General features: G+C 40.9%; 1 protein-coding gene across 1 annotated transcript in view; it reads left to right on the forward strand.

Moving 5' to 3' along the window:
* The window catches only part of TAFA1 (TAFA chemokine like family member 1), a 294,039-nt gene that overhangs the window by 77,276 nt on the left and 200,268 nt on the right, over positions 1-16,495 (forward strand). Inside the window, exon 3 of the mRNA XM_031555616.1 lies at positions 13,852-13,948. The gene's annotated coding sequence lies outside the window, so the exon portion shown is untranslated. The remainder of the gene's footprint in view (positions 1-13,851; positions 13,949-16,495) is intronic.

The following is a 16,495-nucleotide window of genomic DNA, read 5'->3' on the forward strand; positions in this document are numbered from 1 at the left end:
ACCAGTAACCAATACCAAAGTAGCTTTGCTACTGCCTAACAAAAGGCTAGCATGCTTTAGCTTTAAAAATCATATCTCTCCTATTGTTCTTTTCATCTCAGGCTTGTTTTCTTCTGTAGTTAATTATTTCCTAATAGACAAAATAAACCCCATTAGTACTAACAAGAGAGAGTCAGATTAAGGGCTCACAAAGGCTTGCATCTCAGTGTTAACATTATTGTGTGAGCAGAAATTTATCAATTTGGAATTAAAAATTAATCACCAAAAGTGTTCTAGGAGCATGATTCACAGTCAAACCAAAATACCAGAGTGTTTATTTTATTCCATAGAGAAGACAGATGTCTTTATCTTAATTCTGTGGGAATTACACTGGATAATAGAAAGGAGTGTGACTTTAACAAAGCTAAATTTGAACCATCACATGTGATCATTTTATCCCTTTTTATTTCTTTCTTCTTTTTCCCTTTCTCAGTGTGGCATGACTCAGACAAAAATAGCAGGATAATGTCACAGATGTTCTTTTGCACCAAACACCAGCTATTGCTTATCCAAATGATGTTTTAATACAAACACAAATCTACTCATTCTGTTTTATCACTGTCAAATTTTGTTTCAAATTTAATAAATGGAGAGGTGTGAGCAGATGTGTCATTTAGAGCTTGCTTCCTTTGCTGGGCTCCATGGCAAGCCAGAGGATGTCAGTCACATCTGCACTTTTAGAATATCTAGTTCTGCACCTTTTTCACCCAGTCTGGTGCTCCATGAGCTGTTAAGTCTGGCACAAACTGGCACAACTCTTGTTACTGTCCCAGCTGTGCTCTGGTGAAGCCCATGTGTTTGACTGATTGCCAAAATTGGATCAATGGGAGCCTGCAGCTTCTGGGATGTCTGAGTACCAGAGAAAGTGAATTTCTTGTTGGACGGAGGCATATCAAGCATATTGCTGTACAGAGGGATTTGGATAGGAAGGTTGGCTAGATCTGAGCAGGGAACCTGCTGAATTGGGTAGTTTATGTTTGTGGGAACCAGGCTGAGAGAAATCCCAGGGAAGAAACTGTGTTTGTATAATAACAGCAGAGGCCACAAAACACTGTGAAATAAATAAATTCATAAACATAAAGTGAAAAAAATACTCTCTCAATCACAGTTTTTATGTGATTTATGTCTTTAATTTATTTAAATCAGTGACCCTTTGAATGCAGACACAAAATTAGAAGCTCAGCAAAAAATTCAATTGCCATAAGGAAATACTGAGCTATTATTTTCTCCTCCTATGGCTCACGCTCCATGTTGCATGAATTTATCTCAAAATGAAGCACAACGAGGACTGATCTAGCTAGAGCATTATCGGTCTGTGATTTGGGTACCAGGCTCAACACGCTCCCTCTTGCCCCCAGTCTTTTCAGAGAGCATTTGGTTTCAGATACATAAATCTGTAAGCATTTCATAGCAATTCTGTGACCAAATACACGCTCCATATTACTTAGGAGATTTTTCAGTAAACCAGGAATGAGTCAGTGTCCTTGTATTAATCAGATGGTCATGGTTTCAAAGCTGCTGATATCCGTGTCACATGGCCCAAAGCAAGCCTGCTCTGCAAGGAACTGAAACGAAGGGTTTTTTTCTGTATTTTTTTTTTCCCCATTGATTACAGTGGGATTTGGTTCAAGCTCAATAAATTCAACAACAAGCACTGGATCTTCAGCTGGTGTAAATTTCACACGTTGCTACAAAAGCAGCCGCTGCCTTTCACGGTGGGAATTTTCCTGGTATCTTGGGTATACACATTTCACAAGTGATGAAGTTGAAGTGTCCACCTCTATAACTTTGAAAAAGATGCTTTGCTTATTTCCATGCTTTGCTGGTGTCCGCACTCAGAGAAGCAGTTTTCTCCTCTTTTTTTACTGTCCTTGTCATTGGCTGGTAAAATTATTATTTGTGCAGACATTTTCCAGAAATACGTGACCAAATTGTGCCCGTAGCACAATGAGAAAAACATGTTCCATGTGTCAGGATGAGGCAAAAAATGCACAGCATGAGATGTACTTGATTTTCTTTTAGGAAATTATAGTATTTTTTGCCAAAATAATCCAACCCTCTTTCAATGTTTGTCAGGAAAGCTACACCAATATATCAATCTTTAATTATAGAAAACTGTGTTTGAGAAAAAAGGGAACATTTAATTCTCTTTAAGACATTGATTTCTTTTGCAGCCTCTAGGAATTAAACCAACCTGCTGGCTCCAAAGTGGCCACTTACTCAGAATACAGGTGGTGCAAGAAGAATTTGATGGGGTACAGTTTACCTGCGAAAGTATGGTGCAAATGAAACTCTTCCATTAGTGATTGCCTTAACAGAGAGCTATCTCACCTTCATGGATTTGGAGCTGTGCAAGCACACATAAGAAAAACTCCTTTATCTCATATGGAATGGGGTTTGTTCTACTCATGAGCATATTTACTCCTTAGGAAGATATCTTTAGGGATTAGACTCTTTGAAGAGCAGCAAAGACAAGTCATGCTTTCTAAAGACATTTTACATTGTATGTAAAAATTCCTTCTGAAATTTGGCCATTTAAATTATTTTAGAAGAGTTTGTTGGGTTTGTTTCTATTCTTTATTGCCTCAGAAATTTTTCTGTGTTTTCCTTCTGAAGATGCAACATTTCTAGGCTTTCTGACTGCCTGATCCTGCTGCACTGCCTGCTACCATGCTGCTGTGTGACAGCTCCTTCAGAGCTTTGATAGTGATGGACAACAAGCACGGCACCCAGCTGTTTCTCTAGGAGTGTTTCAGCTGCATTTAGATGCAGATTTGATCTGCTTTAGGCATGGACACTCACCACATTGGTGTCTCATTGACAGAATCCCCTAACAGAGAGCTTGTGCCAGGTTTTTCTGGGCCCTTAGAAGACAAATAATGCCAGAATGACCACCAATGCAGAGTATTATTAGAGAGAGGGACTCATGGTCTACTACTCATGGCAAAATCAAGCCCCGCTCAGCCTTTCTAAAGCAAGTATGAGTCGGTAGAATGATTTTATACAAGGTCAACTCGTTACATTTTGCAGCTGTGACTAAATGGTAAAATTTCAGAAGCTGCATTTACAATACCATCATCAAACCACAACTCCAAGAGGAGTCTATAATCCTTTCCCAGCGTCATCTCCATTGATCTCAAAAGCGAACGCCCTCTTGCCATACTCCGTGGATTATGGAGCCCTCTAATGTCAGGAAGCTGCACTGGGTGAAATGTGTCAGCTCCACTGAAACATAGGATAGTTTATGAATGAAGGACATGCATTATGTATGCTAGCCCTATATGCACGCTTTCAAATTGTACTCCTGTTTACACTCTGAAAACCGCTGACTCCAGTGGTACATTATCCAGACAGAGCTCAGCACTGTATCTTTAGGAGACTCATATTTTTCTTATCGTAGATGTTCTTGCTGCAGCATTGACATACATTGTTCCACCAACTTCTGATTAGAAAATGAGGTAAATAAGCACTCTACATTGCGTTACAGTTGTCTTCAGAATAGACACAAAGCAGATTTCTGGAAAAGGACAATGAGTTAAAGTTAAAAATGAAATCCTTCCATTAAAGCTGCACAAAATATGTGGTTTCCAAAGAAACCAACAATACAGAAAGAGAGCCATGTCACCGAGCTTCAAACATTGCCCACTTGCTAAAAGTCAAAGCTATGCTAACAGTAAAGAGCTTAGCATGTAGCAATGAAGAAATCTGTATTAAAAGGCATAAAAAGCTGCTCTAATTTTCCATGACCCTACATAAGCCCAGTAATACTCATTAGTGTCTAAATAAATTTATTAAACCTTCTCAGCATTGAGAAAATATGACTTCTTTTATTTTGGATTTGTTTGCAGCTAAAGCTCTCATATGCTGTAACTTTCATGAGTGACAATAACCTATATTTGAGGATTAAGGAAACACATATATTCCACATTTAATCAAAGTCACTGATGCTGTAATCTACCACCTTTCTCAAAGCAATCAAATGGACAAATCTGTGTCCCTTAGGTAAACAAGCTTGCCTGTGACAGCTGCATCCTGGATTTCATAATTAAGTGAAAAATTAGATGAACCCAAGTGAAGTTGTGAGTTGATGCAGCTCGATTGTAACAACAAGGCCATTAATAGTTATTAATGATAACTGGGATAAACTGTCAGATATCATCCATGTGTAACTAGGTAGACATGAACGGATGATTAATAAATGTGTCCTAAAGAAAAGGAATCCTTGGCTGAGACTTTGGTGAACTTGCAAGCTATGAGAGCAGATATAACAAAATGCAGAAACAGGTCGTTTGTTTTAATGTTGGATATACTCTATTTTAACACAGACCCCAGCATCACACAGTGCAGTGCCATAGAAACAGCAAAGTTACCGATTTTAGAAGTAAGTAACAATGAAACGTCCCTCTTGGCTCAGAAGCCTTTATTCACCCCTGACTAATTTCATTACTCTGCTCAAGCTGACATACTGATTAAAAGAAAGTCATTCCATTTACTGTTCCTTTTAATCATTAGGTAAACATAATAGGCAGCGCTGGGTACATTTGGTAAATATGGAGTAGATCAGTTATTGCTCCTCAGGTGCTGATAGCCCTATCACACTGGATTATCTCCCCTGTTATCAGCACCCCATTCTGCCATATAGCAACTTCTTGAAATTGCAACGTTGTAAACAGGACGCCTTTGGGTGTTTGCTTTCTCTTTTTCAAATATACATAACTGCTCAGTAATACCAGGATGGTTAAATTATCCATACTGTTAAATGACTTTGAATTAGATTTTTCCTTAACTACACCAATGCCCCGTATCCACTGCTATCTGTAGAACTGAAACACCCAATTTATTTATTTTTTTTCTATTGGAGTCATATTCTGCACCCATTTGCAGGCTAAGGTGAATCTAAGTGCTTGCAGAGCACACTCTCCTGGTGAAGGGCTGGCCCAGACTGCCCACACGGCCGCCCATCTGGTGGCTGCCAAAGAGTCCTCTCCTGAGTCACTGCTGTCGCCCCTTCTGAAGCTTGACATGTTCAAATAACCTGCATGACACTGTTTTCAAGGCTGGTGAAGGCATTGCTACAGCAGGGTGGCACTTGTGGAGCACTGATACAGATCTAGTTCTTCTCAAGCCGTGGGAGCTTTACTTTATTGGTTTACATGAGAGCGGAATTAGAGAGCACCTCTCCGAACCTCTTCTGTGCAGAAAACTGCAGAACATATTTTAAACAATAGGAATGACATAATGTGGATAGGCAAAGCCTAGCTGGAGCCTGATGAGCCTCCTTTTACCCCTCTTTTGACCATGTAGAACCACTCCTTTTCTTGCCTTTGCCCTATCAATAGCTGAACCTGCAAACTCAGGGACAGCAGAACACAGAGATAGGAAGGCCTTATAGCAAGGCAGCAGTTTTCCCATCCTTTCCCTCAGATCCACTGAAATATAGACCCATGCTATGGTGCCTTACAGGGTACCACACAGAATGATATATGTCTAATTCCTGGCTAACTCCACTAACAAGGCTGTCCTGTCACTCTGCAAGAAACAGCCTTCAAATGTCCTTTAGGTAGGAGTCTCAAAAAGCTCCAAATTTACAATTATTGTTTTTTTTTTCAGTCAGTTCCTGTCATATTTGTTATCACAATTACTATTAGTGGCATTTTGGCCATAGCTGCTCACTCATTTTTCACAGAGCGGGGGTAAAATTGGAACCCAATTAATTTTTCCAGTTGTAGTCTCGCAACTCTGAAAACAAAAGAATCCAGAAGTTGTCACCAGCCTGCCCATTATTTTGTTTGCTGCACAGCTCTTTCCCTCCTGAGCAGTTGCATCAAGATGAGCTTATATCTGATGCCTTGTTGTCATTTTTCTTTGTTTCCTCTTTGCGAGACGCTGATGGCTCATTGCAGATTGGAGAAGGCTCCCGGCACGGCAGCTGTCTGGACAAGCTACAGGAACAGGTTAGCAGGAATAAAACCTCCCCGAGACACAGGCTTAATACTGTTTGCATGGCTTTCACTCTTTGGCTTGCAATCACTCTGACATCAAAGAAGTGTTTTACGAGATCTTACATTCAGAGTGTTGTAGAGAAAAGTATTTGTTCCCTTCAGCTACTCCCAGGAACAGCCTGACAACAGTTGGTACAGGGGAGGCGTTTTACCCTTCTGAGTCCCTTAAAGCAGCAACATCTTGCAAGACTGGAGTACAATTATAGATGCCACAGTTTTTTTTGCTATCATCCTCCTGGCTTGTCTATTCCAGTTTAATACACATCTCCTCACCACTGTGATTTTCCATGGGCATAATTAATATTTCGCCTTCTGAATGCAGCAAGAGGCATTTGTTGGTCTGTTGAGAAGCTGAGCCAGAACACACTGCTTCTCTCTTGGTAACATTTTAATATTCTCAGGGAATGCTGATCTATTTGCTACAGTTTTGCTCAAATAACACATCAGTCAGAACCAATATGAGTCTTTTCACATGAATCTTTCCAATGTCCTTGTTTTAGGTGTGGATTTTCTTCAGTAGCTTTTTATATACTTATTTGTGTATTATCAAGGACATTGGTAGAAGAATATAGTCAAGCAGGCAAACCTGCAGGCTGCTGAGAAGCTCTCATCCTAATAGCAAGGTACAGTGAGATGCAGAATCTGAGGAAAAAAATCTGGCCATGAGCAATGACCAAACTCGCAGTCTTCAGGACATCAGCATTTCCTCCAGTGGCTCTCTAGTAAGAACAGAGGTTCACTTTTCTTTTTGTCTGAGTCTTGTTTCCAATTATTTCTTTATCAACACTTTTAATCTTACTAAGAACTTTATCCACTTTTTCTCTCCCCCTAAAGAATGATACTTCTTTAAGACTGACTATGAATTGTACAGAAGTATCCTGATTTAGACAAAACCTCTGCTGAACAGCTTTTTTCTTTTGGTTTTTGGTTTTGTTTTGGTTTTTGTTTTTTGGTTTTTGTTTTTCTGTAAAGAAGACAGTAAGCACTGCTTTTATATCAGTGCTGACAAAATGTAGCCTTCAGGCCCGTATCTGAGTCTCCTTTTGCTTGATTTCTTACAGATTTTTCTCTTATCAGGTGAATAGTTTCATCATTTGATTTCATTGTTGGTTTCTTTCCAGGTGCCAAAAGTAGTGAGTATTTAAATATATATCTGAAGTGCAGCAGGAAATTGAAAATTGATTCTCTACAGCGTCTATTTGAGTTGTGGTTCAAGTTCTTGCTTCAGGTTAGCGAGAGCAGAGCTAAAACAGTCTCAGTGGAATGCCAGCTAGGCAGACAATCTGGAGTTGTTTTGGTGGCATCTTTGAAGAGAAATTCAGAAACTGCATTTTTAAAAGAAGTTTCTTGTTTACTGTTGGCACTTCTAAATAAGCATGGAAGGTAAAAAGACACCTAGGAGGATTCTGAATTACTTGTGTAATGTGCAGGCACCTTTCAGTGGAATCAGAGGTGATAAGTTGGCAAATATGATTGATGATCAGATTACAACTCCAAATGGTTTTCTTTAGCTTCAGGCTGTGGAGCGACTGCAGGTTGTGACACAGGTCGGAATTCTTTTGTTAGATTTCATACACATAGACATAAAGCAAGTGTCATCTGCCCAAAACACTCACCGACAAACTGCAACAGGAGTTAGTCGGGTGAGGACAAAAAGCCAAGATGTCACAAGATGGCAGTCCATTATGAAGCCTGAACATCCACCAGGCAGACAGACAGCATCCATCCAGCTCCCATAAGCATCCATCCACTGCTAACCCATGTTGGAGTCTTGTGGCTCAGTCTCTGCCATGAAAGTGAATTTACTCTCCTTCAGCTTTCCAAAGAATTCCCCAGGCTGCTAAGTACAGCTGCAGCACACGAGTGCGCTCCAGGAAGCTAAGTGCCTACAATGAAAGTAAGTGGCAAGACATAAAGTCATATTTACACTGATGTTTCCATCAATTTGATATACTAACAGCAATGTACTTACTCAAAATGGTAACCTTTGTCACTCTGAGTCTTATATCAACGAGTGGTTGGAACTGCACTTGTGTCACACAATTTAGTGATGATATTCACAGCAAAACCAATGAAATTGGTCTTGAGTAAGACACTTGCGAGAACGTAATTGTGAGTTAGATCACTCTCTGCCTCAGTTTGAGTTCTCTAGAGCAGCACCTCCAGTGGTGGCCCATAAAATGCTGCTCGGACTCCAGGACTGTGAGATGTGAGACAGCTCTAACCACCTTTATGCTCTGGCAGGAAAGAGTACAATAATGATTCACTGTTACAGATCAGTTCAATACAGATTGATCTGGATTCTGTTCCTTTTTGTTTAAAGTGTATTTCCACACAAATGAGTTTGGTATGTTCCAACTTCCTAAATAATAACTCCATCAAAATTTTGTAATAAATAATTTTAAATTGCCCTCAAAAATCTACTGGAATTAGAAACAAATCAGCAGATTCTCTGTTCAGCAGGAGCAATAAATCCTTTGACTATCACAGCGTACAGTGTTTACATTTGCCTAGGGGCTCTAAAACATTATGAGATGAAATGATTTTCCTGTTCCTTAGTGTCTGGCTGCCATAGAATTTAAGTGTTTCATGAATTTAATTGTGAAGAGAACAGTTTAACATTTTTCAGCCCCCTGTGGGAAGTGGAAGGAGGAGCCAAATGGATATTACACTGCCTGGGAAATGACTCATATTTAAAGTCTTGCTATGGCGACTCTAACAGCTGAGATTGAGAAGGCCAGCAAATGAACCCCAGTCCATTAAAGCAATGTAAACTGTCAGAAAGCAGTTTTGGTACTGTAAGTAGGGCCTAGCTTTCTACTTGTGGTGAAATTTCATTCCAGGTTGCATCAATATCTTTATATATGCAACATTAAGCTAATTTTCAGCATTTTCCTGAAAGTCTATTAGTCGCTTTCAGGCTCTATGAAAGGTATCATACTTCATGGTGTGAGAATTCATCTGTCATACTTTGGAGAGAAAGCTTATGCCTCTAGCAGCCAAAAGTTTGTAAATAAAGGGCTGCAGTCTTTTGCTGGAGCACAGATAGAAGAAACAAAAACTACCGCTGCTGCTTAGATGTAAAATGAATTTTTTTTCAGTGGAAAAGATTTTTCTGATTTACTCTCATTACTGGAACCAAAGGAAACATATAACCTAAGTCTGCCATACCATTTTTATACTGTGAAGAAAATGAGGGAGAATCACTGCAAACACTGGGGGAAAAAAAGCAGACCTAGTAGCTAAGCTTCCTTTAAACACGTTTATATTTTCATTTTCCAATCTCTGTTTTCTTACCTTGACCCTCTTTATTCATGTTCATGTTTTGCAAGCAACATAGAAAGATTTCTGTGCCATTATGTATGCTCACTTGTTCTGACTTCTCTGCTTGCCGCACAGAATTCAGTGTGACATGAACAACAATTTGATGTACAGAGCCTACAATGCCAACAAAATGTAGTGTTTTATTCAGAAGCAAATGACAACAAAATCTTTGAAAACCCGAAAAGAAGGTGAGGTAGTAAAAGGGATGTGTGGGAGAAGAGGAATATAAAAAAGGATCAAAGCAGATAAATTTCAGCTAGCAAGCGATAACATACTCCTCAGTTTCCTAGAGTTAAATTTGTAGCTTCCACTATATTTTAGTGACAGATCCCGCGCAGCACACTTAACCAAAATTGTCCCTTATAAATTTGTTTCCAAACAACAAAAAAATAGAATTAAATATCACCTTATAAATTTTACAATTGTGATTGGGAGTGAAGCAAAATCAGCTGTCAGGTGAAGAGTTCTATTGACAATTTCAGTGAAGAACAAAATCAGTGGAGTATAATGTTAATAATTCCTTCTTGGCTATGATAATTCAATGCCAGCATTCTGCACTGTGACGTGCATGGCTTGCTTTGTTCATGATTGTACACACATTAATTCTTTGGGCATAGTCATCTTCCTTTGCCACCAACACCATACATGCTTTTTACTATATACATGCACTGAAAACGAGTGCTTCAAAGCTTCCTGATCAGCCCCACACCGCATACCAAATGACATGGAGACAAATGAATTTGCTTCCAGGGACACAATTGCATGAAGCGTTTCTTTGGTTCATTAAAACGACTGCCTGGATACCCGCTCAATAAATGTTCTTTATCACTGAAAATTAGCAGTGATGTGAATGTGTCTCTTGAACTTCATTACTACAGTCGGGGTTACGAATGGCACAGGCTGAGTGTTGGGAATTGGAAGAAATAAAAGAGTAAATCTGAAAACAGAACAGACTGGAGGCTGGAGCACTACTGCATCTCTCTTAGGGTGGAACTGCGCATTAGCAGATGGCAGCCTAAAAACAATATGTGCTGAGAGAGCTTGAGATGTATGGCAAGATTTTCAACACCTACGCGAACGTTCAAAAGAGTATTGTCTGTCAGGAGTGGTGGAACAATTTACAAGTTGCTTTTGTGTGGATTTCTGAAGCTATTATCTACATAGGATCAGCTAGGAAATGTTGGAGGCAAATTCAAGGCAAATTTTTGCAGGATGGAATACGATAACTAGTCACAATATTAATCCATATGTTTTGATGTGAGTATTGTAAAACTCACACAAAGCAGCCCAGGCCCTTCCTATTGGCAGATCATGTAGCTAGGTTGTTTGTGCGAGGCAGCAGAAAATTGCAACTGAAGAGCAAATCGTGATCTTGCCATCTGCCTGGAAGGAATTATTATATAGGGTTGGCTGTCAATCAACCAACCTGTTTTGAAGCAAAAGCAGAACAGTATATGATTTTTTCCATGTTCATTTCATGCACTAATTTCGTATCTGGCAGCTCTTCTTTCCCAGCAGCAGTTCAGCACACACGGCTCTGGCCGCAGCACTCTGCCCAGCCCTGCAAACAAGTAGATGAGCTATGGAAGGGAGTGCCTGGAGCATTTTTCTTAAATAATGGCAAGGCTGGTGGCAGTGACAGGGAGTTAAATCTTAAGGTATTGTGTTCTTCCAAGCGATGGCATCAGGGATCCGTTGGCTCCTGTATATCACATAGTTGTGTTGATTCTCACTTTCTTTGTTTGTTCCATTGGAAGAATTTTCCCCAACTTCTTGTTTCCACCTCTTAAAGGGAGACTTCTGTGTTACTTTCCAATGTTGTTTTTTTATTTCTCAGTTTTACCATTTCTTTACCTTTTTCTCTCCCTCGCCTCCCTCACTGCCAGGCTACTGAATCTCACAATAGTTTACTTAATTATAATCAGAATTGCCTTATAGAACACCTCTAATCCATGGTGCTCCAAGCATGCCAAAATAGGGGTTTGGAAGCCACACCTGCAAAACCCAGGACACGTTTTAAGAAGTAAAGTGAAATATATTTTAAGATCACATTGTGAATCCATTATAAGAGCTGGCTTAAAGGGTGCAGGCAGAAAAGAACCCTCTCAAATTGCTGTTTTCCGCCATCGGTTTACTTTGTGGTGAAGTGGAAGAAATACACAAGTTTGCAAACGATGTTTGGTTAAATGGCCTGGTTCAGCACAAGAGCTGGTACTCCTTCTGCAGCTGAGATCAATGCAGAGTAAATTGACTTTTAAGTGCTATTTTCAGAGTAGCACCTGCAGTTATGGAGCTCAGAAGTGATAGGCTGAAGAGCAGAACTGGCTCTTTGGATTTGTCTTTTGCATATGTACTTTGTTTGTGAAATTAGCTCTTTCTGAGGATGGGTTCTGAGTTGGGCAAAGATGAGCATTCCGTGTACACTGGGGCACAAAGGGATGGGACCTGGAGGCATCTCAGAGCAGAAAAGGACATTGAGCTCATAGACAGACTGGCTTCATTTTAGTGTTCCCTATCACACAGCACAACCACCCTGGCTCACTTTCCAAATCACACTGATTACATTTTATCACAGGGTTTTATTCTATCTGAAGAAATTTTGTGTGGTGGTTGTTTTTGTTGTTTTTTTTTTTTTTGGAGCTGTTAAAGCACCTGGACCTTGTGCCAGGCAGTGGCCCATTAGCAGCTGAGGCGTTTGGGCTTACAGAGCTCCCCTGCCCCAGCTGGGGTGCAGGTGCTGGGAGTGAGGGCTGAGCTGATGAGTTCGCTTCAGGACTGAGGTAAAGAAACACACTGACAAATTTATAGAAAGAAATTTCTGAGTTAGGGGGAGTCAGAAACAACACCTAAGCCAGCTTGAGAGCTCAGATCTCTGTATTTTAAGGTTGGTGATCTAGGTTTCTGGGGCTGGAGGAACAAGTTCTGGGTACTGCTGAAGATGTGTGCTTTTAGCTTTTGTGATGAGCAGGGGAAGATCTTTCTCACCCCTGTGATCTTCTGGGAGGAACTGGGGGTGACCAGGGATGGGCCATGTGGTCAGCATGGTACCTGGCTGCCTCTCCTGCTGCCCTCCCTGGGCTCAGCGTTCTGTCCTGGTGCAGCTGGGTCTGGGACAATGGAGACCTATTGTTTGTTAAGCTTTATTTAAAGCTAGCAATGTAGCAAAGCTGAAGGGAACAAAAGCACCCCCGTGACCATGGCTGAACTCTCTGTGCCCTTTGCCTACCAGCGTACTAGCAATTGCTTTGTTCTGGTTGAATTGCTTTTATTTATGTTGTGAATTTAGAAGTTACTTACACCTTCATGTAAAACTTGACTTTTAAGCAGTAAAAGTAAGCCCTAAACTTGTGCTTGGAGACTGCTCTTTGATTCCTTGAAGCTGACTAACCCAATACCAAGTGTCTTCTCTGACTACAGATGCACTAATTTTTACTTCATGTACCCTGGCCCCTGATTTGGCTGCTGTATCTGGATCTTCATGGAATGTTCTAGTTGATATGGAAGGGAACCTGCAGGCTAATTCTAGAAAGAGTTCCTTCCTAGAAATTGGTTATTTCATTAGTACTTCATTTAATGGATTCAACTGGATAACGTAAGAATGCATGGGCTAAAGGATCTTGAGTTTATGCCATGAAGACATTGAAAATTGATGAGAGGAAGAGATTCTGAATGTTTCAGATCAATGTGATCTCTCCAGCTGCTAGATAGCTGGTAAAAAATAAAAATACTGTTACTTGACAGGATCACCATGATCAGCATCTCTCTAGGGCTGCTTTAACTTAGATTTTGTTAGTGGGTTGTTTGGTTGTTTTTTTTTTACCTTTCTTGAAATTTTCTGAACAGAAACAAAATAATTTATCTCATTATAAGGCAATTATGTTCACCTGCCATATCGTGATGAGTCTGATTGTGTTTCTGTGGTTGTGTTTATAATATGTGCTGCTGATATTTTCCTGCTTATTGATAATGTACTACATAGTTAATTCCTCTTAAATACTGATCTCATTGGCTAAAGGCAAGTTATAGATAAGCATAGCAGAACTGTGAAGTCATGGCCCGAACCAGTGATTGAGCACCTGGTAGGAAGGCAGGGCCAACCCAGGGGAGCTCAGGTGCATGCAATGTACCTGAGTGATGGAAGGGGTGGAGCCAGGACCCACCACTTCCCAGACCTCATTTAAGGATTGGCAGTGGAGGTGAGGGAATTGCTTGCTGTAGGTCCCTGCATACCTGAGGCCTTCTAAAGGTAAGCAGCTTCTTTCCGTTGTTTCTGTACCTACAGCTGTTGCGTTTGAGTAAATCATTGCTGCAGCTTGGAGCCTTACTGCTCTGCTGTCATTGCTGTGCTTTCCGTTGCATTACCATAAGGGTTTTGACTTTGGTGCATTGTTCTATATACTTTAAAAACAACTGGGATGCAGACTTCTTGATATAAATTTCCTTGACTAAGATAGATTCACTTATTTTCTTTCTTTTTTTATCTTAGGCGGGCACAATATGTAAGAAGCAAAATCTTTGCCTTCCAAGCATAGGAACTGTGAAAACTAGGCCTCGTCTTAACAAGGAAGAGTGGCACCTTAAAGGTAGGCTGAGAAAAACAACTGTGAGAGTGTTCCTTTTGTACTCTGCTCTCAGTTCTTCTCCCCTTCCATCAATATTTGAACTGGATTTTAATTCTTTGTTGCTCTTCATTGAAAGTGACTTACAGTGCTCCTGTATTTGCTTTCTAATGGCTCCAGCTGTGTCATCTTCTTGGTTGAATCTCTTCTTTGTGTTTTGGAGAGGCTGAAAAACAGTTTCTACTAAGCAAGGCTGCTATGGCTGTGGAACAAGGAGGGATGATGCAAGGATGTGGTACAGACAAGATGATGGGAAGGAGCCACCAGGTATTCCTATACCTAGTAGAGCTTCTCCATTGAGCACTGTGCCCTGATCTTACTGTATCATTGAGCAGACCCCTATGCCTACATAGGTTGATTGGGAACAGAGCAGACTTCCTGACATGCTGTATGTGATGTGATATGATAACCATGTCAACCAGTTCCTGATCTCATGCAAGTAATAGTTTCCCTGCATGTGCTGTTGTTCAGTTCTGCTTCTGCAGGCTTTGGGTGTGAGCAGTCTCATTGTTTGGCCAGTAGAGGCTGTGGTCACAGCCAGACAAATCACCAAACCTTTCTTTGATGTTCTTCGTTCATGAAAAATAGTGTAGCTTCCTAGCTGAGATTTTCATGCTCAGCATGGATACACATGAGCAAAATCATTGCATCTTCTTCTCACTGGAAAAGCTAAAAGAGAAGAAAACCTGTCAATACAAACTAAATAATTTAATACTATTGCAGAAGACATGAGAAGGAAATGCATTCAGTTCAGACACTGAGATTAGAGCAGGCCCCTCACAAAAGAGAAATGAAGATGGTGGGGACTTAAAAAGGAATGTGCCTGGACAAAGTGGGGAGGTGAGGTTTTTTTTGAAGGCATATAGAAAGTACTGGAAAGGAAGTGAAGCACCACTGTGAGCATCTAACTGACCGCAAAGAGCGTGCATGTAACATCAAACATTGCTGCAGGCACTCGTATGCGTTAAACAGAACTTATTAACATTTTTTTTCTTGGCAAAGCTGTGCCCACAGATGAGTTTTAGGAAGTCCCTAGGTCTCATCCTCTCTCTGTGAGAATCCTGCTTTAGTGTTTGTGTTCCCTGTTCTCCTGTGGGAAGAGGCCAAGAGCCAGAAATGCCCAAGATGAGGATTGCTTCTTAGCTGCTTTTACTCAGAGCTCATGGCTGCTGTTTAGACTACTACATATATGCATACTGATCATCATGTGCTCAATTGTTGTTTCTTCATGTGGGCAGACTTTCCTTGGAAGCTGCTGTGGTGATGAGGTGGGATAGAAAAACTTCTGCTCTGTTGGACTTTAAAGATAACTTCCATAAATGTTGTGGACATGAGAAAATAGTCTGCAGTTTTCCTTGTAGTGAAGATAAGATGAAATGTACTGTTAGACTGCCTTGGCTCACCTGGAGTAGGAACATGTAGGTAATCATGAGCTGTAATGTGCACTGCTTGTCACCCGGGCAGCAGATGACACTTAGTTTGGTGTATGGGTAAGAGCTTTTGTAGGGTGGGTGGAAGCAGTTGGTGAGATGGAGAACACAATCTGTAAAAACCAAAGCTTCATTGTCCCAGGAGCACTAGAACTAATGAGCTTTGCATTTCAAAGGTGCTGAGCCTTCTTCAAACCCTGTAAAATACACTCCTGGGATTTGTTGTGTTAAATCTCTACATGGGGCAAAGGCGTATGTGGGGGAGGAGAGGAGCAGAGAAGGCAGCATGAGAAAGTAGAGGCCAGAGGCCCCTATTTGGGTGCAAGTTCCAATCTGCTGTCTGCGTGAGTCTGCCCAAGTTGCATATGCTCTCCTTCTCTGTCTGCATGGAAACTTGTGATAAATAGAGGCTCAGGGAGCGAAGAGCATTTATTTTTATTTGCCTATTTTTGTCATCTGCTTGGCATCTTTAGATGAATGGTGGAACCAGGAGGAAAAGGCTATTCTTCTTGTGAATACAATCATTGTTTGTGTAAGGCAGCCTGTCTCAAAGGCAGTTTGATGCCTGCTGACCCTTTGCAACCTACTTTCACCTTGGAAATATCGCCTGAGTGCAACAGTCTGCTTTTGGCAGCCCTGCCGGCAACCCCATGGAGTTTTTCAAACGGAGCAGTGGATAGGCAGTTTTCCATTGCTCTTTGTTTGGTCTCTGTTCTTTTCTTCTGTTTGCTGTCAGGTGTCATAGTGGAGGTAGATGGGCCAAGTGGGGGGGGGGGAAGACCAGGCCAACATGAGAAGAGCATTCACTGTAAATAGCGTAAGTTAAAAACTGCACTGCCACCTTCACTATCCCTGGCCTTTCTTCATTCTGAGCTGAGCAGATGGTAAGCTTCTCCAAATGTCTGGAAGGAGATGGGGCAAAACTGCGTTTAGAACACCCTCCTTCCCTGTAGTCCCAATTACAATACACTTTGGGACAAACAATATCTTGTTTATAGATTGATGCCTCTGGGTGAGCAACCTGCAACTCTCCCTGGCCTGTCTTTGCTTTTTGCCGTTTCCCCTTCCAGGCAGATCCCGT

This window comes from Meleagris gallopavo, chromosome 14 (genome assembly GCF_000146605.3).
Source record: "Meleagris gallopavo isolate NT-WF06-2002-E0010 breed Aviagen turkey brand Nicholas breeding stock chromosome 14, Turkey_5.1, whole genome shotgun sequence".
Lineage (NCBI taxonomy): Eukaryota > Metazoa > Chordata > Aves > Galliformes > Phasianidae > Meleagris > Meleagris gallopavo.